This window comes from Oryzias melastigma, linkage group LG1, assembly GCF_002922805.2.
Source record: "Oryzias melastigma strain HK-1 linkage group LG1, ASM292280v2, whole genome shotgun sequence".
Lineage (NCBI taxonomy): Eukaryota > Metazoa > Chordata > Actinopteri > Beloniformes > Adrianichthyidae > Oryzias > Oryzias melastigma.
In genome coordinates, this window is record NC_050512.1 from 18,572,759 (window position 1) to 18,578,860 (window position 6,102).

Genomic DNA, 6,102 nt, shown 5'->3' on the forward strand with positions numbered 1-6,102 from the left:
CAAAATGTCATATATACACGTGTGTGTATACTTTTATTAATTTATGAACTTTGAAGATTTAATTACATTTTTAAATTCATGATCAACATATAATTCTATAGACTTGACCTTGTCTTTATGTCAGTAGAAGTTCAACTTTAAGCATTCTACCTAGCAAGGAAAAAACCTTGTGTCCATGTTTGAAAAAAGTTTTTTTTAATACTTTAAACTTATTACGTGTTTTCAAAGAGGCTCAAATAATAAGATAACCTTGAACGCTGCCATCCTGTTCTGCCATTAGCGAGGTGAATGCTTCAAACTACAAGTTCCAACAGAATAGGCAGTAGCAATTTTCTGCTGCACGTCATCCCATTCATGTGTAGCCACAAAGACACCAGGTTTCAGCCACCTTGGCATTCAGGTCACTGTCAAATTCCAACTGTGTGTAATAGACAAATCAATGCACCTATTCATAAGCAGCTGTCAGCTTAAACAAATGACCACAACAGGTTTTTAGAGTAAACTTTAACGGAGTGTGTGCTGGAATTCCTGTTTGAATGATCATTGCACAGCATGTAGTCTATGTATCATACGCTGAAAGAGACTCAAATGTATGCGCTCACATTGTGTTTTCCTCCAGTTTTACTTCATTTGCATTTCAAATAGCATTTTAGTAGCCTGCAATATGTGACATAGTCTCCCCCTCTGGCTGCCTTTTCAGCAACAAGATCAAGCCAATGTATGGATCCAGGATCAGATGAGCCGTAAACAATACTAGCTTAAGTTACAACATAATGCTTTGTGCCGTTACCAATAGACACTGGAGCATGTGAAACTGTAGATCCACAGTTTATTCTGCATTTTATCAAGCTGCATGAGTAAAATGTTTACTATATAATTCCCGGGGTGAACGAGACGATGTGGCTAACTCTTGGTGGTGCAGTCTAATGAGGTGAGCAGCACTGAAGAGAAGTGCTTTGTCTGCTCCTGTGTGCACATTTTGTTTCATACTCTATTGATACTGATCAAAGACAGTGGGGTGAGCAGCATCTTCCTCATGAATATGCACGAGGCAATGTTCTATTTTCATTATGAGTCCATTTAAGTCTTAAGATCCACTGCTGTGTTTTCACCTTATCCAGGGTATTCTCTCAACCTGCGACCTTTGCCAAACACAACCCAACTTATCTGGCTTAAAGTCTTAAAAGAAAATGGGGGACCAAGAGGAGAAAATAAATAAACAAAGCACAAAGAAGTGCAGAGGAGTGAGATAAGACTACACTCAGTCAGAGAGGAAAGGAAATGAAATTAGGGAAACTTTTTTGTTTTTGCTTACCTAAAGGTACGCTCTAGCTTTACTCGTTTGATTTAAGAAACATCTCTGTTGCATTAGCAAATTAAAGAGACGAAAAGGCTGTTTGCCAAAAACTACAAATTCTGAGAAGAATAACTGAAATTCAGTCATAAGAAATGCATCCACATGGAGATGTTTTATGCTACGTTCACACTGTGTGATACACATTCAAGAACGCAAAGAAAACAGGTTCTTGAATGCGCTTCACGCTGGACTGTCGGCACCCGATACTAGCGCATGTACTCACAGTTGGACGAGGCTTGGTGCGAAATGTCAAAGTGATACAAATCTCGCTCCAGGCATTTTCTTTCACAGCTCTATACCGATATATGAAAGACTTGCAGGATCGGAATTCTTCCCCTTGCCCTATGGCTTCTCCAGGAGAGATATGGAAAAATAGTGTCTTTGAATTTGGACGGCACTAACACTCGATGACGTCATCAAGATTTGTCGGTCATCTAGGTTAGAAAGTAGCTGCTAGCGCTCCAAAATACATAACATTGGTTTTATAATGTTTATTAACGTTAATGAAATGCAATTAATCACATTTAAATGTAAACTCCTGCGCTTCAAAAAAACACCCACGTGAAGAAAAAAGCTTCTCCTCTGCGGCAGACCGAAGTCCCTTCGCTCTACCCTTAAAATAAACTATTTCGGACACCCCTTTCCCTTCAAATACCCCTTCATTTGGAGGGGTAGGGAGAAGCCAGAGCGCTAGAGGAAGAATTTAGATTTGGCATTGGTGTCATAGAATTCTGGCTGGGCACAACCAGCAATTATTAATTTCTCCTTCATGATTAATTTTCAAACGGTTGGCACTTCCATGAATTACCAATGCCTCACTACCAAATCCAAGTCCCTGATTGGTCAAAGTTAACTGGTTTAACTTCCAATGCACATTCATTCAATAATGTGATGTCATGCGCAAATGTCAACGTTTTGAACACAAAATGCACCTTTACATGGGAGTAACTGACTTTACAAAGGAAGTGGTGGCTTAAATATGTCTTGCCGAAGGTGGTGTGGCCATAGCAATACACAATCTGATTGGGTCTCTTGAATTCTCATGCTGTGACGAACGAATAGTAAACTATAAGAAACATATTTAACTACTTGTGTTTCTATTTAACGGTTATGGCATCTAATGACATAGGGTAAATCATCATTGTAATGATAAAAAAACTTCAACTCCTACATTTTGGGGTTGTAAGAGTATAACAAGGCCACAGCAGGAATGACCCAAACTGACACAGCTTAGTCTGTACAAATCATACAGAGGAGGAAAGGAGTTCTTTACTTTAATTAAGGCCGTCTCAGCCAGCTATGAAGAAAAAAAAAAAAAAAGAAAAGAAAAATCTGTAACACCGTCTTAATCATCTAAAGAGGAAGATCCTAATTATCTATAGTGGTCTCTGCTTTACCTCTCAACTAATGCCAAAATTCTTTCTCGCTAAAGTCATCACTCAAAACCTGAAAAGGAACCAATTAAACACAAGGAATCTATTCTATGGTCTCATGATTATTTAAGGAATGCTTTCAAATTATTAAACAGATTGGGGCAGTTTTTAATGCAAAGGTTTTGAAATTAAAACTGCAATAACAAGGCAACATCCTTTGACATCTGTTGTATGTATTTCTTTATCATGTAAGAGCCTTGGACAAAAAGATTAAGACAAAGCCCTCAACAAATTCAGATTTTAAAAGAAAATTTGTTTTCTGTTGAGCAAAAAGAAAAAGGGGTTTTATTCCATATTGTAAAAGCGGATGAGAAAAAAAAGGGGAAGGTTGCGCTCTAGAGAGGATTTTTTTGCCCTAATCAGAATTGATTGCTTTTCATTTGGACCTCCAAGCATTTTTTTTTTTGCCTTTGTCTCATTTAAAATCTTCATTCATTCCTACAATTTAGACAATTTAGAGCTGTGTATAGAAATTACTTAATGAAACACTACTTGATTAATGGACTTCTTTGCCAGTTGATTTGACGTCACGGTGGCACAGTATTTCAACAGAAAAGCTTTCTGATTAGCAGAAAGTCAGATTTTACCAAAAGGAAAAGAGAAAGCTCCTTGAGCGCATAAAATAAAAACCGGACTTACTTTGCAAAACTGTGCACTCAGATAAGAAATAATCTTGTGATTTCCAGTCAGTGTCAGACTCTCCTAATCTTTGAACATAAAGTCAGTCCTTCTCTTCATGAGGCTTTGCAAGCTGTGCTAATGCTGTGTAAACATTGCTGCTGCTGTTTGCAACAGATTTAGCACATGTTAATATTACATGAGACAGAAGGGCCCTTTGATGATGCAAGTGAATGCTCAAACTAGGGCTTTCCACCTCGGGGAAGGGGAGACGGGGCTGTAGAGCAGCTCCTTCGAGATTTATTACACTTCCGCATTTGCAATCCAGCTTGGGAAGAGTCTGGTTGTGTTGTTCTTTTTTTTTTCCCCCTTTTGCTTGTGTTCAATAAATGGACTATTCCGATTTCAGTGAATGGAGCAGAAACACAGCCTTTGGAATAGTTATTACAGGAAATGTATTTTGGCTCGCCATCTTCAAAATCACATGTAATAAAAGCTGGTTTCTAATTGCCAACTGCTGAATCTTTGGTAGATTAAAGTCAGAAAGCTTTTCTTTGTTTCTGATTAACTTAAAGAACATTAAAGTTAGCACAGAGATAAACAAATGTGTTTGGAACAGGAAAAAAACAATTTGGGTAAAACCATTTTCTGTTAGCTCAAATCAAATGACATGTAACATCAAGTATTAAGTTGAAAACTGGGAATTTTTTACTTTGAATATGTCTGTTTTTCTGTGCTTTGCACCTGTTGTTGAATCGATTACCTCACTATGCTGCTCCAGTATTCTCATCTTGCTTGAAACAAGTCATTACTCTGTAAATAATGTGTTTGCGCCTTTTATTTTTCCTCTTTGCCAAATTTGTGTAATTGTTGCTTCACTAATGATAACTAAGCTTTGTTTTGTATCTGGCTCATGCAGGTTTCTTTTGCCTTTTATATTTTTGTTTAAATATTTACAATCAATCCGGCTTCATATTTGATTGGATTTTGTTTTCGCCTGCTTAACTCTTTAGCTGCGCTGGCAAAAAAAAGAGGGCTAATAGCAAAATGTAATTTAAAAGACTTCGTACTTTTACTCTGGACTTCAGTAAAAGCACTAATGATAATTGGAGACTGTTTCCCCTTGAAGTTAACTGGAATTGTCTCTTAGTGTAGAAAATGGAGTCTAGTTTAAATTATTCAATAATCTAAGCAACAGCACCGGCTCATAGGTAGATGTGATCTCCACTTCAATTTCCTTCTGCTTCACCTGCTGGATGAAACCAATTTACTCAGGTTTATCAAGTATTACAGACCAATTTGTGTCTGTTCTGGTAGTCTGGTGGCCACATTTTACTGTTTACTCTGATAGTACATCTGAAACTAAAGAAATGGACAGCTTACCAGTGGTACGGATGAAATGTCATGCTCAAAAATCTCAAAGGAAATCCTTTTATGTACATATTTTTTGCTACATCTGATCCCCCGCCATTTTCCAGGTAAAAGTCGTCACGGAAGAACACACAGAAGCAAGGAACTGCACTTTCACACACTCGGCCCAATATCACCGATGGGGCAGTATAAGGACGAGCAGGTGTCTGAATGAGGAGATCGGTTTCAGGAGAGAGAACAGACTCTTGATGAGCCATTAACCTGCTGTCGGTGAGGTAAAATGGCTGTGGGACGTGGTTTAATTTACCCTTTTATAAAGAGGTCGTTGAATTGACAAGCCACATGAAGAGTTATACTCCTGGTTTAGTTTATTAGCAACGTTGAACAGGTCAGAATTCTGGATCAATCAGAGAGGTGCTGCTACATCTGCAGCTAAATCCATAAAATTAATAATATAGATCATTGTGAGCTTTGAAAGGAATGAATGCTCTACTTTGATTAAAGGCAAGCAGAATGATGTGTACTTTTTTGCACCACTTTTGTATTTGCCAGTTAGTGCTTTCGTATATGTCTTTAGGTTAGAAATTCTTAGCATTCCCTGTAAGAGTTTTCTTTAAAAATATCAATCAGAAGGTACAAAGAGTCAATTTTCACTTTGAAATAAGCTGCCAGAAAGTCCGACGTGGTCTCCTCACTATCCATTAGAGCGGCTCTATGGATGATAAAATTTAATAGACAATAGATGGCTACCAAAGGACTCTCCATTAATGAAAAAAAATGATGAGAAAAATTGAAAATAATGGTTTTCTCTGTTTGTTCATGTACGGTGGTACTGCAGGGTGAATGATACTCCATTTCAAGAAAAAGAAAAAAAAAAAAAGATTTAGACTCCAATAAAGAAAGTTTGAAGCAAAAAAATAGAAACTAGAACCTAACTATACTGTAAATTTGAAAAACCCTTTTTAAATCTTTTGGGTTGATAATGACATATTATGCTTGAATATCCCCTTAAAATGTTTACAATTAACATCTCACACTGGATACATCTAATTAGATTCATTTAAAGATAATACATTCATAGAGCCTACTTTATTTATACCAACTAGGAACTTCGCATTGTTCAATGCCAATGCCCTACAGTCACAATATCCTTTACAAATGGATTTGGACTGTCTGTGCTTAAAAAAAAAAAATGACTGCACAAAGCATGCAGGTGACCTGTAAGAAACGTTAAGATCATAGACTGCAATTGCAGTTTCCTGTGCACTCCTTTGGTCACGAGTCTATACTGAAAATGCCTGCAAACAACTGCAAGGACAGGTC

The 6,102-nt window shown here is 37.3% G+C and overlaps 1 protein-coding gene across 2 annotated transcripts in view; it reads right to left on the bottom strand.

Moving 5' to 3' along the window:
- LOC112157044 (catenin alpha-2) overlaps positions 1–6,102 on the bottom strand; it is a 91,634-nt gene that overhangs the window by 58,783 nt on the left and 26,749 nt on the right. The window lies entirely within an intron of this gene.